This window comes from Corvus moneduloides, chromosome Z (assembly GCF_009650955.1).
Source record: "Corvus moneduloides isolate bCorMon1 chromosome Z, bCorMon1.pri, whole genome shotgun sequence".
In the NCBI taxonomy this organism is placed as follows: domain Eukaryota; kingdom Metazoa; phylum Chordata; class Aves; order Passeriformes; family Corvidae; genus Corvus; species Corvus moneduloides.
Window position 1 is genome coordinate 26,711,023 of NC_045511.1, and position 14,928 is coordinate 26,725,950.

At 43.3% G+C, this 14,928-nt stretch overlaps 1 long non-coding RNA gene across 1 annotated transcript; it reads left to right on the plus strand.

The window, feature by feature from the left end:
• Nucleotides 1-2,946: 2,946 nt before the first annotated feature.
• Nucleotides 2,947-3,545, plus strand: LOC116437724. Its single transcript, XR_004237430.1, has 3 exons — nucleotides 2,947-3,060; nucleotides 3,276-3,281; nucleotides 3,517-3,545. It is a non-coding gene; the product is annotated as an uncharacterized LOC116437724 (long non-coding RNA).
• The last annotated feature ends 11,383 nt before the right edge of the window (nucleotides 3,546-14,928 follow it).

Consider the following 14,928-nt stretch of genomic DNA (forward strand, 5'->3'; position numbering starts at 1 on the left):
CTTTTCCTTGTTGGTGCCTAAACAGACTACGAAGCCCAAGCTTACTGGGAAAGCAATGGTTTTTAGTTAAACTTAAAAAGTAGCCTCAAGATAAAATATAGAAAGCAAAAGCCTGGGACTCAGGACCCTCACTTAATGGGAACATGGACGCCCATTTTTATACCTCCCAGTCCTGTTATGTGATAGAGAACACAATATTTGACATTGAAAATGTGGTGGGGTAGCCCCAGCTGAAGCTGTGGGAAGCTTCAAACAGGACTTAATGTCAGGCCTTTCTTAGGCAATTTTCTGGAAAACACTTGGTCATAAACACTGTCTTTGTCTCCCTCTTTGTCTCTTCGGACATTTTTATTCCTTTGCTCTGAATCTCATATCTAGTCTGTTAGCTGATTTTATAGTTTTCAGTTCAGGCTATTTATGAACAACCATGCTTGCTATTTCTTTAGACTCCAGATGATTTAATTTTGAACAAGAATCAGATGAAATCTCAGCTTGGATCCCTAGAGAGGGTCCTAGTGTTCATGATGGAGCCTTAAGAAAAAACTGGTCATAGAAGGAACCATTGAATTATACAGATTTTGGAAAGGTTTTTTCCAATGTAATTCCCCACCCCAATGTATCCTGATAATAATGGGGGAAACTGATGGCAAACAGTTCTGCACTGAGCAGTGGTCTAAGAGAGTGATACCTCTATTGTAGCCAGTTTATTTGTTACATGTCTGGGATACAAAGAGTAATGGAGTTTTAAACAAAGATTTTATGAGGCAGCATCCACACAGCAATGCACTGGCAGCAAAAGCAGGAGCATAAGTGAAACCATCATTGCTAGTGACACCAGGTGATCTGGAAGCAACAGACCACCATTCAAATACTAAGGTAGCCAAGAGCCTTGTCATCCCCTGGCTGCACTGATGGTAGTGTGATTTGCGAGAATCATATCTTGCATGGAAGGTGGGCAGCATTTTGCCTGTACAGCCAGTATTGGTGGTCTTGGGGCAAGGTGTCAACACATTTATTTTAAGAGACAATCTTCAGGTTGGGGTCTTAAGAATTAAGGTTTTGCCTTTATTTTTATCTCTAGATTATTGCAAAATGACAGATTTTAACATTTCAGGGAGGTACAATTTGATTTTTTGCTCTTTCATGATGGTGGGATTCACTTGGGAGCAGGGCAGAAACATATTTTACACAGAAATCCACGAAGTTGGACTATTTGTTAAATAAACAGAAAATTTTCCTATCACCTCCTGGGAGCTGAATATGAACTACTTAACTAAGAATGCCTTCTTTTTTTTGTTTGTATTCCTGAAAAATACAATAAAAGAGAGATAAGGTGTCGGGGTCTCCTCCCCCCACCATGTAGCCCTGGGAGAGGGGCCCTGAGGGGAGGCACAGGGTTTCCCTGCCCCTGGTCAGCCTTGATTGCCATTGGTTGTTCTGCGTTTCCCTTCGCGGGCAAGGACCCTCGGTCTAGACTGTGAGAGTTCCTCGGCAGAGCCCCGGCCATGCGGCTGGAGAAATAAACATCTCTGAAACACCTACCAAGAATCTGTCCATATATATTTCCTTTCCACGGGACTCCTGATTTGATATATGCGTGTTACAGTAACCCCCACTGTAACAATAAGGTATCATCAGACTGCAGGAGAGGAACAAGTGCTACACGCTATTCAAACCCAGGAAAATATCTTGGTAATATTCAAATGATTTCATGCGCATAAATACTGACTGTAGCTATTCCCATATATTTAGAAGCCTGAGTTTGCTGATCAAAGAATCACGGAATTACAGAATATCCTGTGTTGGAAGGAACCCACAGGGATCATTGTGTTCAACTCCTGGCCCTGCACTGTCCTAAAATCCCTAAAATCACACCTTGGGAACGTTATCCAAAAACTTCTTAAACTCTGTCAGGCTTGGTGCTGTAACCACTTCCCTAGTGTCATGGTTTAGCGTAGTTTGGGTTTTTAGTTGAAGAGGGCTCCATCAGCCACGAAAGTGATTCTTTGCAAAGACGTGCTTACAGCTTCCTCCAGACCCAATAGAACCAATCAACTGGCCAGTTTGAATATTGGCAACTTTTTAAAGCCGCTTAAGAAGCTTGACACACCTCTGTGATCCACATTTAAGAACGAACAAAGCCCGGGAAAGCTCTCTTGCTTCTGGCTCTCGGACAGGTAACTGGGGGGGCCTGCAGTGTGGCCCAGAGGGGCGGGGCTGGGCCCTGCTCGGTGCAGCCCGGCCGGGTCGGCCGCAGTGCAGCTTGGCTGAGATCTCAGCCGCTGCTGCTCGCTGGACACCCGGCACAGCCCCATCAGTGCAGGCCGGGCTGGCCGAGAGACAGCCACCCCAGAGCCCCCGCAGCCCTGCTCCGTGCAGGTGGGCCAGCAGCGCGGCTCGGCCAGGCCGGCCCTCACCCAGTGCGGCCGAAATTCATCTCAGGCCGCTGCCCGGCAAAGAGCAGGTGACCAACAGCGATAAGGGAATTCCAGCTGCGGGGCCGGGTGACATTAACCCTTGTAGGGCTGTAAGCTCCCTCCAGAACAGATGAAGCCTGCAGACATCAATCCTCTCCCAAGTCAGAGGAAAAGGAAAGGTGAAGGCACGTGAAGAAAACACCATAAAGACACCAGAATCAGTGAAGAAGGAAGAACTGAAACCCTGAGACAGGAGAAAGAGGAAGAAGCTTCAAACCTAGAAGCTGAAATTCTGTTGTAAAGCTATGGTGATGGGCTATGATACATCAGAGTACCCATTGTAATTTCATGAAAGCATGGGGGGGTGGAGTGTTCAAATTGCAGCTGTGAGCAAAAGTACCTGTGCTGAAATGAGCAAATGTTGAAGTAGCTGTGATTCGATGAGAAGCTTGAATAGAGAGAGATGAAAGTGATGAAGACCCTTGCTCCCAGGGAAGAAGAAGACCTCTGTTCCTAGGGATGAAGATGCTCCCAGAGATGGGTGAAGAGAGCCTTTTTTTCTGAACAGCTCAACCTTAAAATGGTACCCCAGTAGCTCAAGATTGAACCCTCAAAAACAGTTGTGGGGGAAGCTGTAAGACAAGTGATGCCATGGAGATTTTTTGCCTTTTCTTTTATACCCCTGTTATACCTTTTTACAGCTTCTGTATTCTTAGTGCTTTTTGCCTACATTCTTAGACTTGTTTGTCAAACTGAGAGACTAAACATTTTAGAAGCTTCGTAGCCAGGGATCAGCGTGCCCCAGACCCCAAGGTCCTCTCCAGAACACATTCTGTAAACCAAGATAGAACCATCCAGGGGAAGGTTCCTTGGGGAGGGGGGCTCACTTGAGCATCTCATTGGGGAATTTTTGATAGATAAGCTAATGAGTAAAACCTATAATGTTATACCTGATCTTTTGGGGGTGTGCATTGCTGTGGGCTTTGAGGTGCATTTGACCTGGATCCTTAAAATAAATACCAAGGTAAAATCCCTTTTTCCCCTTCTAACCGTGTATGACTCTTGATTTTAAGACCAGGAAAAGGCATCACGAGAGAAGGGACTTTCACATGTGAGCAGAGAACCAGCCCGGGCGGCTGTCTTACTGTGACATTGAAGCCATGAGAGAACTGTTTCTTGTGGAGATGTCTCCATAGCATGAGCAAGAGAGACTCCTTTCCCTAAGTGAACTGAAAAAGAGATTATTATAGAGGTGGTAAACTGACTGAAAATCTCAAGGATTGTCTTTTGACGTGGGGAAGGGAGAAAGGTGGGGGGAGGAGAAGTGTTCTGAAGGTTTAATCTGACTTTTTTTCTTTCTTTTTGGTCTGTTATTAAACCTTTTTATATTCTTTTAAGTTTTGTGCCTGCTTTGCTTTCTCTGAATTCTTATCTCACAGAAGGAAAATAAGTAAGTAAGGATATTTTGAACCAAACCACTACAGTTAATTGCTGTTTCCGCTCGGTTTACAAACTGAACCTGCTACACTTGGGGAGCCTGTTCCAGTGCTTAACCACCCTCTGGGTGAAGAACCTTCTTCTGATAGCAAATCTAAACCTGCAGTGACACAACTTCATACCATTGCCTCAGGTCCTCAGATTCCCCTCTAGACCCCTCTAGGCTCCATTGGGGGAGCTTTCTATCTTTCTTATATTGTGGCACCCAGACCTGCCCCCAGCACTCAAGGTGAGGCTGCCCCAGTGCAGAGCAGAGCAGGACAATCCCCTCCCTTGCCTGGCTGGTGATGCTGTGACTGATGCCCCCCAGGACTTGGGTGGCCCTCCTGGCTGCCATGGCACTCCAGACTCATGATCAGCTTGGATCCCCATGTCCCTTTCCATGTGTTTGCTTTCCAATGTCTCATTCCACAGTCTGTCTGTACATCCAGGGTTGCTTTACCTGAGCACTTGCTCTTGTTAAGTTTCATATAGTTGGTGATTGCTCATCCCTGTAATTTGTCCAGGTGTCTCTGCAGGGCCTCTCTGCCTTTAAGACAGTCAATAGCTTCTCCCAATTTACTATCATCCTCAAAGTTGCTTAGTATCCCTTCCAGTCCTGTGTCCAGACTGAAGAGCGCAGGGATAAGGACGGAGCCCTCTGGAATCCCCCTAGTGACAGGTCACCAGTCTGATGTCACCCCATATAATCCTTTGTCCCTGACCCTGAGGCTGTTGCTCATCTGTCACATGAAGTTTATCCAGCTGTATCCAGATGCTAAAATAGATCTAAAATTTCAGTTACAAGTACAACCCACTTTTGACATTTCTAATGATGATCTCAGACATAAAAAGCTTTTGGCCTCATAATTCACCATAGCCATAATGGCTTTAAGGGAATTTTTCTTTTTTGGGGTTCCTTTTTGAGGATTTAGGAAAAAGTGTTTTGGCTATTTTTGAGTTTTGTAAGTAGGAAAAAAATACACTTTATACCAAGATATTTAAAAATGTTCATCTTATATAATTGATAAATGAGAGGCAATAGAAACTTGGCTTGTAAGGAAGTAAGTCGGGGTTGAAACTTAAGAAGACTGATGCAATTTTCCAGAGTTGGATTATCCAGAATGCAAGTAATCATGCATGCACTCTAGGATGTGTTTTATTTTAGTGGAATAGTTGCTTGGCATACTGCAAAACATATTTCTGTCTGTTCTACAGTGGGTTTGGACCATGAAATAACTGTTTTGCTTTCAAAGAGCTTTTATTTTCAGAAAAAATATTAGTATTATTTTTCATTGACCAAAGGAGATATATTCTAAGAGTTATATGTAACATTAAGATTTCTCCTTTCATAGTAATTTAATTTAGGAATGATTAGGAAAAATTCCAATACTTTTACTTGATATTAAAAATCTTTTTCAAATATTTTTTCCTCCATTTTTAGGTGTAGTCTTCAGTACATTCCGATGATACTATTTTTAATGACTGCATTAAAAAATCTCTGTTTAATTTTCTATCTGCACTGCAGTTGATGAAAATATTGAATGTGGGGTTAAGTGGGAAAATCAGTGGTTCAGCCAGTGAATTCTTCACGCACAAAACTTCCACAGTAGACTGGCAAAATTAGGTATTTTTCTTTAGAAGGTACATCTGATTAATCATCATGGCAAATGCATTGATGTGATTATGCATTAGAAAATGCAATTATACCGGACCATATTTAGACAAATAACTAATATGGCATTACTGTTTTACTGACTGACAAAAATATGGAGTGAATTCCTTTGCTGAGAGAAAAGTAGAAAATGGCGCTCAGAGATACACACCACGGAAATATTCAGTTTTAGTTTATGCCACTATAACTTAAAAAAAATGGGTACAAACGAGGGGGAATCTCTGGATTATCTCACTTCTACAGTTGTACTGTTCTCTCTAACATGTTGTCCAGTACATAGGCTATGCATAAATGTAAAGTCAAGTGGGAGAAAACAGCATGCATGTATGTATTAAATGCTGTACTCATTCATGTGAGAGTACAGAAGTGAGCACTCACAAGCACCCACAAGAGTGAACAGCAAAATGTTTCTTGACAGGAGTTGGACTCTTTTTCAGCCTGATCAGTCAGACAGAACTTGGATTTCCTTCTGATGCTCTTTCAAGGTGAAAATGGCCATTAGCCAAAGAAACAAGAATAAATGCAAAGTGCTCTGTGTGGTTTACACTCTGTTAAGTTTGTTTCAACCATCCTAATCCCATCCTGCAGTTTGAGCTTACCAAAATCAAACTGTGGGTATCAGAGAGACTGTAAATAGAAGATAGTATGTCACAACATGCTAGAACAGAACTCTGTAGGCAGAGACATCTTACCACTCTTCACTTCTGTCAATGCCTAGTATTCCAATAATATCTAACATGTTCAGCTGATGATCTGTGCTATCAATGCCTTCCTTCAGCGAAGTTTCTATAGCAATTCCTTAAATTTCTCAGCTCTTTGGACCTACACAGCTATAATAAGATAAATGAGTAGCTATAAACACATAGCAAGGAGAGGATTTTGATAATCTTGCAGTAATCCTCTAGCATCAGCCCAGCAGCCTGGTACCTTACTGCAATGGTAGTGGCCTTCAGCATCACCAGTAGTCATGGCACTCATCACTATTGCTCGTGGGTGCAGGTATTACCTGCCTGCAAGCTCTTCTGTCCTGTCCTCTGATGAGTGCTGTACTGGGAAACCCAGATGGCAGGTTCACAATATTGTGTCCCAAGCAGATGGGCTGCTATCCAGAAACCTTAAATCACATCCAGCATAAAATAGATTAAGGTAAAAATAAAAATGCAAGCATTGATTCATGACATCCAAAAGAAACAGTTACATTTATTTATAAAATTGACAGGCTGAGAAACAAAAGGGAGATGATTCAATCTATTTACAGTAAAGTTACATCACAGTAGAATTTCTTTGAATAAAATCATCTTCTTACCTGGGAAAGGACACATGCAACTATGCCAGATAGTCAAAATAATGTAGCTATTATGAAAATAAAACCATTAATAGAAGAAATTTCTTGGATAGGTTTAGATTTTTTGAACTCTTTTCTATGGGTATTGCAATTAAAAGCTGCCCAAGCAGTTGAAATTTTTAGACAATACACAGCTAAAGAGACATAGATTATTAGATTTAAGCCTCTGAGATAAATTCAGAATTCCTCTCAAGTCCTTTTTTGCTCTCTTGTAGCTAACCCACTTGCTCTGCTAATCTGGGTACTATAATAAGCAGATAACACACTGCCCTATAGTGTAATCTGCATAGGTACAGGAGTATGGGAGAGGGTTTTGTTGCTATTGGTTTATTTTCCTTCTGGAATTAATTTTAATTTTTAAGCTGCTCTGGAGAAATCTGATTATATATTTCATAACTTACCATGCTTATACAGGACATATGTCTAGTATTTTTCTGCCTCTCCTGTTTGCATGTTTACAGTAAAAATAAAGGTCTCAAAAGAAAGAAAAACAGCAAAAGTTCTCAAAGTCCTTGCAGAGAGAAGACAAAAACAACAGCTCAATTAGTTATTTCCATACTTTGTGCCAAGACCACATGTCCCACACTCACTACACATGACATGGAAAGAAAGATGGGATGACAGGCAAGCCAGGAGTGTGCCCAGGTGGCCAAGAAGGCCAGTGGCAGCCTTGACTGTATCAGCAATACTAAGGCCAGCAGGACCAGGGAAGTGATTGTCCTTCTGTGTTTGGCACTGGTGAAGCAACACCTTGAGTCCTGTGCCCAGTTCTGGACCCCTCAATTCAAAATGCACATAATGGTGCTGGAGTGTTTCCAGAGAAAGGCAAAAAAGCTGGTGAAGAGTTTGAAGCACAATTCTTACAAGAAGGAGCTGAAAGAACTGGGACTGTTTAGTCTGGAGAAAAGGAAACTCATGGAAGGAACCTCATTTCCCCCCCCAACTACCAGAAAGGAGGTCGCAGTGAGGAGGAAGTTGGAATCTTTTGCCACTTCTCAAGTGGAAGGATGAGAGAAAATGGCAGAAGGTTGCACCAGGGAAGGTTCAGATTAGATATTTGAGATTATTTTTTTTTTTTCACTGAAAGAGTATTTGGATATTGGAATCAGTTGCGTTGGAGGTGGTGGAGACACCATCTCTGGAGGTGTCAGAATGTGGCACATGATTTAGTCAGTATTTTGGTGGTGTTAGGTTGATAGTTGACTAGATAATCTTGAAGGTTTCTTCGAACCTTGATGATTCTGTGATTCCATGATTTATTTTTCCCTAACCTCTGCTACAAATTTCTTCTGAAGGAGAGGCTGTTAAAAGCAGTATGTTCTCAAAACAACCCCCAGAAATCGAACCAACCAACCAACCAACCAAAAGAAAACCAAACCTTCCATCAATACTTTAAAAAATCAGAGGCATGACCCATTTGACATTTACATACATGTATGATCTGAGTGTTCACAAGGCCCTGACAGATTTCTGTCAAAAGCAGTGATATCAGGAAGTGTTTGGAAGGATGCTGTGCATTACAGACTCACAGGAACAGAGCCTGGGAGGCTGTTTAATGGTGCAGATGTGCAGATTGATGAAGACCTGCTGTCGTTGTGGCCTATGGCCTTGCTTCACAGTCCAGGGAATCTAAAAGTGCCCTGCAACTTCTTAAGAAGTCAGACTCGTTGGACAAGCAAAGGGACGTGCCAGCCTGTCTGCAGCACAGTGACCATAATCTCATTACTTTTAGGGGAAATGATCAAACAGCAGAAGGTATTTCAGTAGCTGAAGCAGTGAAAATACTGTTTGTTAAAACTTTCCAAATTTAAAAACATGTTTAATGGTACATATCCAACCAGGCAGTGCTTTTTTGATGCATGAAATACAGGTAACTCCTGGTGGGGAAAGCTGGGAAAGTGGTGTGCTTTCAACCAGAAAAGTGTGAGCACTGAACCTTAAGATATGCGCATTCACAACATTAAAGACCAAGGAATTATTCTAAATTGATAGGGAAGTAAAATGCCACTTGTGGTTATAGTTCTGTGTAATGAAATAGGAGAGTGCTGAGCAATGAGAAGAGAAACCAGGAATGAGTGAATCTCCTAAGGGTTGTTCAGGTAAACAAAAGTGATCCTGCACTGATTCAGTCATAATATATTACAAGATAATTTGATGGAGTCTTTCTCTGTGGTGCTTTGAACTTGGCTGGATGCCAAGTACCCACCAAAAGTGTTCTTATCACTCACCTCCTCTTCTGGACAGGGGAAAGAAAATATAATGAAAGGCTTGTGTGCTGAGATAAGAACAGAGAGAGATCACTCACCAATTACCATCATGGTCAAAATAGGCTCAGCTTGGGGAAATTAATTGAATTTATTAACAATCAAACCAGAGTGGGATAATGAGAAGTAAACCTAGATCTGAAGAACACCATCCCCCCATCCCTCCCTTTTTCCCAGGCTTAACTTCTGATTTTCTCTACCTGCTCCCTGCCAGCAGTGCAGTGAGATAGGGAATGGGGTCTGTGGTCAGTTCATCTCACATCTCTGATGGTCCTTCCTCCTCACTGGGAGGACTCCCCACACCATTTCCCTGTGCCAGCATGGGAAACAGTTGTCCACAAAGTTCTCCTATGTGAGTCCTTTCCACAGTCCTTTATGTGAAGTCAGAAATACTGCCAGCAAACATGCTTCAGTGTGGGCTCTTCTCTCCACAAGGCCACGGGTCCTGCCAGGAGCCTGCTCCAATGAGTGTTTGTCACAGGGTCACAGCTCCCTTCAGGCATCCACCTGCTCCAGTACGGGGGTCTCCACAGGCTGCAGGTGGATCTCTGCTCCACCATGGATCTCCATGGGCTGCACAGGCACAACTGTCTCAACATGGGCTGCACCATGGGCTGCAGGGGAATCTCAGCTCTGGCACCTGGAGCACTTCCTCTCCCCCCTGCACTGACCTTGATGCCTGAAGGGCTGTTCCTCTCAGATATTCTCTCTCCACTTCTGGCTGAAGTTGGTGGGTTTTTTTACCCTTCTATTCTATATTACCCTGGAGGTGGTACCATTGTCACTGATGGGCTCAACCTTGGCCAGCGGTAAGTCTCTCTTGGAGCTGGCTGACGTTGGCTCCACTGGATACAGGGGAAGCTTCCAGCAGCTTGTCAAAGTAATCAACATCCCTGTAGTTCACAGTACTATCAAACCCTTGCCACACAAACCCAATACACTATCCATATCCAATCCTTTCTAAAACCTACCTGGAATTTATTCCAGATGGCTGGAACCTAATAATTCTTCTGCTAATAAAGGGATCAACAATTCTAGACTGGGTGTTATACATGGTCAAAACTTTAGCAAGGTGTTGAGCTTAATAGTTTTTCTATCCCTTTTTATAAGTGAGACCCGTACATGCAGATGTTGTTTCCAGACTGAGTTTATAGCAGACACAATTTTCATAAGTAGTTGAATTAAATTAAAAAATTCATTATTGTCTGTTACAATTTAAATCGATGTATGCAAACATTTGTTACAGGCAACAACTAAATATCACAGTTACAATTATAGTCAAGCCTTGTATCCTGTAAGGGCTTACATTTGACATTCATTCAATTGAATTTCTTGCTGACTGGAGATAAGTGAGCTTTTTCTTATAGTCAAAGGTGTCATAAACTCCCAAAGAGGGGCTTGTGGAATTCTGGTCTGTGTTGCCTATGCTAGTTATGCATTCATGGCACAACATGTACAGGCTTCAAAGGCATATGTGGTGAATATATAATAAAAATTTTATTTAATTTACTAATGCTTGCCACAGCCAACTCTAACTAATGCAAGTGAGAGAGTGGGAGTTCTGCATGCTATGTGCTCATTATTTAATAAGCAAATTGTACAGTGCACAAACTCTGAATATTAATGAATTTCTAAATATAAGAATCACATTCTTTTGGAACACAACATGCAGAAAAAATAATGCCAAGGATAAAAGTGCAAAAAACTGTGGAAAGGGATCAGCATGATGGGAAATGAGGCTGGTATTAGCAAAGGATCATTTGCACTCCGTGATGGGAGAGTACCAAAGTACCAGCAGGCAACAGAAAGTTATTAGCTTGGACAAATGAGTATTATAGAAATGAGTATTTGGGATTGAGGAAGGATAGTGGTGGGAGACTTGACTATGAAGTAAGTAAACACTGGAGATGAAACTCACATAGTGCTGACAAGTGATACATAACAGCTTCTCTCCTAAATCATATTGAGAAGGTGACTGGGGTACAGGCATTGTTAATTGCCTTGCCATGTGTTAGAGCATTCTGAAAAGGGCTAAAATTTCTCTGTATGCGTTGGCTAAGGTGCATTCAGGGTGCAATGTGATGCTCCTTTCATCAAAACTGAGTACTTTCTCATAAAAAAAACCCCAAAAACACTGAGTGATCTTTCAAAAAAGAGGCTAATTTCCTGATTCTGGCTGCTGAAAGCCAAAGAAGTATAAAAATTAAATTAAGGCAAGGTATTCCTGCATAAAAGCAAGGACTACCTTGGGTGGTATTCATACGCCCTTTCTAGAAGAGTTCTACATGACTTGACATGAGGAAAGCCAGCCACACACCTACAGAAGACATATTTGTAAAGAGCTCAAGGGGACTATATAGATGAAGACTGGTACTGCCTTTATTTGATCTAGAGTATGCTTATATCTAAAAATGTACAAAAAACAATGAGTATTTCCTCATAATTTTCCTGCAAAGTTCACTCAAAAGGAGGACACAGAAACAACAAAGCCTATCAAACACAAACAAAATATATGAATTAAAGAACAGAGCATTAACAAAGAAGAACCACCATTGTGCTTCAGTCCTGGATAAGAAAGACCTGGCTGATGTCTGAGATGTCTTCACAAGGATGAAAGCTATCACTAAAAGAGATAGTTAAGAAATCCAATATACTGACTTCTTAACCTGGATTTATGTTACGATCCGGTTTAGACCCAGAAAAGCAAAGCAAGCTAAGTCTCTGTGCATAAACCGAAAAGAACTTAGAAGGTTCAAAATATTACCAGAAATGAGATTAAAACCAAATGAGGTTAGATGTTGTTGCCAAAAAATGGAAGTATTTTATTTAATAGTAAAAGAGGCAAAGAGAAGGGAAGAGAAAAGAGAGAAAGAAAAGAAGTGTGCGTGGGGGGTGGGGGAACAGGGAGAGGTGACAGGGGTTAGGTGGAAGCAGATCACCCCTCCGAGGGTCCCAATGATGTCTCGTTGCTCCCCTCCATCTGGTCTGCTCGTGGTGAGGGTCCCCGTTGCCGCTGTGGCCACGCCTCTATATGCTGCCACACCACATGCTGCCACACGCCAAAGAGTGCAGAACTCTGTGGATTAATACACACTTCGGGCCAGGTGGGAACGCCCACGTGTCTTTCTTACAGGGGCCAGCTTGACACACTGTCCCTTGCAACACTGAGGGTCTGTTGCATCATCTCTGGTGCTCTGGTGCAGGGTCTGGGAACCCTTTTGAGGGGGGGGGGCCCTGTGATGGGCCATGTCACCCCCTTCTGCTGTGGATAAGCTTCCTCCCCCCTGGTGAGGACCCCTCGGCTGGGCTCCTCTGCACAGCTGGAGGATGGGCAGTCACTGCACCTCTGACCACAGGCTTTTCCAAGATACCCAGAACCTCTCCTCCCTCCACCCCTTGGTGCGAGGGTCTGTTCGAGCCTGGCAGCTGATAGCCCTGGGGCTGTGGTCTCTCTGCTTTGGAGGTGTTAAGCCCATGCTCAGTGAATGTCCCCAGCCCTGAGCTGTTACTTTATCTTATCTTCATCAGTGAGCAGTCTCAGGCCTCAGTCAGGGCCCCATTAAGGGTATGGTAGTCCTCTCTTCAGCTTTTGCAACACAGCTTTAAAAGTCCTTTAAGAAAATGTTTAAGTCATAAAATATAATATTTCAGTCTCTGACAATTTAAGGTGTAATGGAAAACTGTTGCAGTATTTCAATAACACTCAGTACCATTTCTGATACTAAAAATGTATCCATAAGTTCTTGCTCTTCTAAAGAACACATTACCTTTTCTGGAAGAAAATTGTGCATAATCTCAAGCAGAGGTGCAGGGTGAATATTTGTGGGTGACAAGCATTTTACTGTGTTAGTTGTGTGCTGGATGCAGGGGCTGTGATGTCTCTTTTGTTTTTGTGAAATCAAATAATTCTGTTTGTCTAACTGGCATAAAACCCCACCAGCTTCCAAAATGTTGTGATGCACATAGACCAACGAAATATGCAGTTACTTGACAACCTCCAGCACTCTCATAGCAGCAACAGGATATATCTTTAACAATCCCTTGTTCTGGGGCACAGAACACTGGGCTTTGATTGTTCTCACTCCAGCTGACTTTTGCGTTCCAACTTGCCCTGGGCCTCTGTGCTGTAAAATTATTTCTTTCACAGGCCCTGTTTGAGTGCATATTTGTCCTTTACCTTAATGGTACGGTGAAGCCACAATTCCTTTTCCTTGGTCCAAAGGTATCACTTTTCAGCAGTGAATCTCTACAGGGATTATTGAGATAGTATTTATCTCTTCAATGGAGGCAGATATTTTACAGGAGGTTTTTAAAGAGCACCAGCTTTAACTGTCTGAAATATCCCAGATACAAAGGGCTTCACAGACCTCTTTGAGCTCCAGCTGAATAATCAGACTGAAAATACCAGGATGGCCATGGAAAAAGGCTGTCCAGGTGTCATGCTGGAGGTCATCCACTGCAGGTCTGGGCCCTGTCCCTGCAGTCCCCTGCTCAGCTGGGAATGGTGTGCTGTGGAGAGGATGTCAGGAGGCCATGGGGTGGTGACAGCTGTGGGCTTTTGCATGTTTGGGAGCTCCTCCTTACTGGCTCTGTAGCAGGCATTGTGTTGTGCTCTAAAGTCAGCTTTTGCTTGCACTGAGAACTTGATGGGTCAGGCAGGTTCTCACAGAGGACAGTCTGGCTTCCTACTGGCCACCATATCACCCCGCTGCAAGTGTCCTGCAGTACCTGCTTCCTGCACCAGGTAGGGCCAGGCAAACCCAGGGAACGGCTCTGGGGATGGGCACCAAGAGCTGCCACCAGCAGCCCTTGAAGCAGGAATCAGCACCAACCAGAGGCCGACTTGACTCTCCAGGCCTTATACACACACTTAGCAGAGTTCAGGCTGAACCAGGCTGGGCACACTCTGCCAATGCTTGGGGATGAGTGCCAAGTATGGCTCAGTTCATTGTTTCAGTTTGTTGCAATGGGCCATGGCAGCAGTGCTCACTCTGCTGGGGCTTCCTGCAAGGCACTTCTCCCCTAAATTTTTAGTGTTTTGCATTTGTCACCAAGGACTTGGCTGTGTTGTCCCAGAGCTCTGTTAGGTGCCTCTGGCATCTACTTCCTCTTGATAAGGGATTTTGCTGTTAGAAACCATGCTGTAGCTCTCAAATGTACTTGTCCCAAGGCTTGTGTCTGCCTCAGGTGAACCTGTCTGCTATCCATTCCACTCTAGCAGCCCTCCCCATAGGCTGCTTGCCATTGGAACCATTCCAGCTGTTGTCTGGAAGCCAGATGTCAGCACGAAACCGGAGCCCAGAAGTGTAAGCACCTCAACAGAACAGGACTGACTGACGGCTCAGGGCACGTCCATCTCCACAGCAAAGAAAGGTTGTTTCCACCTGTGGGGGCAGATGTGTTTCTTCTTGGCAATAATGACCAGAAAAAGTAAAAGTGGACAGCAGAAGAAAGGTTTGAAGTGTGGAAGGGACCATTTAAAATGTTCTGCGTCAGCAGTTCCTCAGCACCCAGACCCATCTGCCCACACTTGCCTGGGACAAATCCATACTTTTAATGGGACTCAATGAGAACATCACGTGTGGAACTTACCAATCACACCCTGCTTGGAAAGTGTGAGGAAAGGGCAGGCTGAGAGATGATACTACATGGCAAATACTGTCCTAGGTGGGGGAAACTAGACTACACATGCAGAAAAGCAACTTTATTAGAATATTTAAGAAAACCCTTTTTTCTTTACAATCAATATAC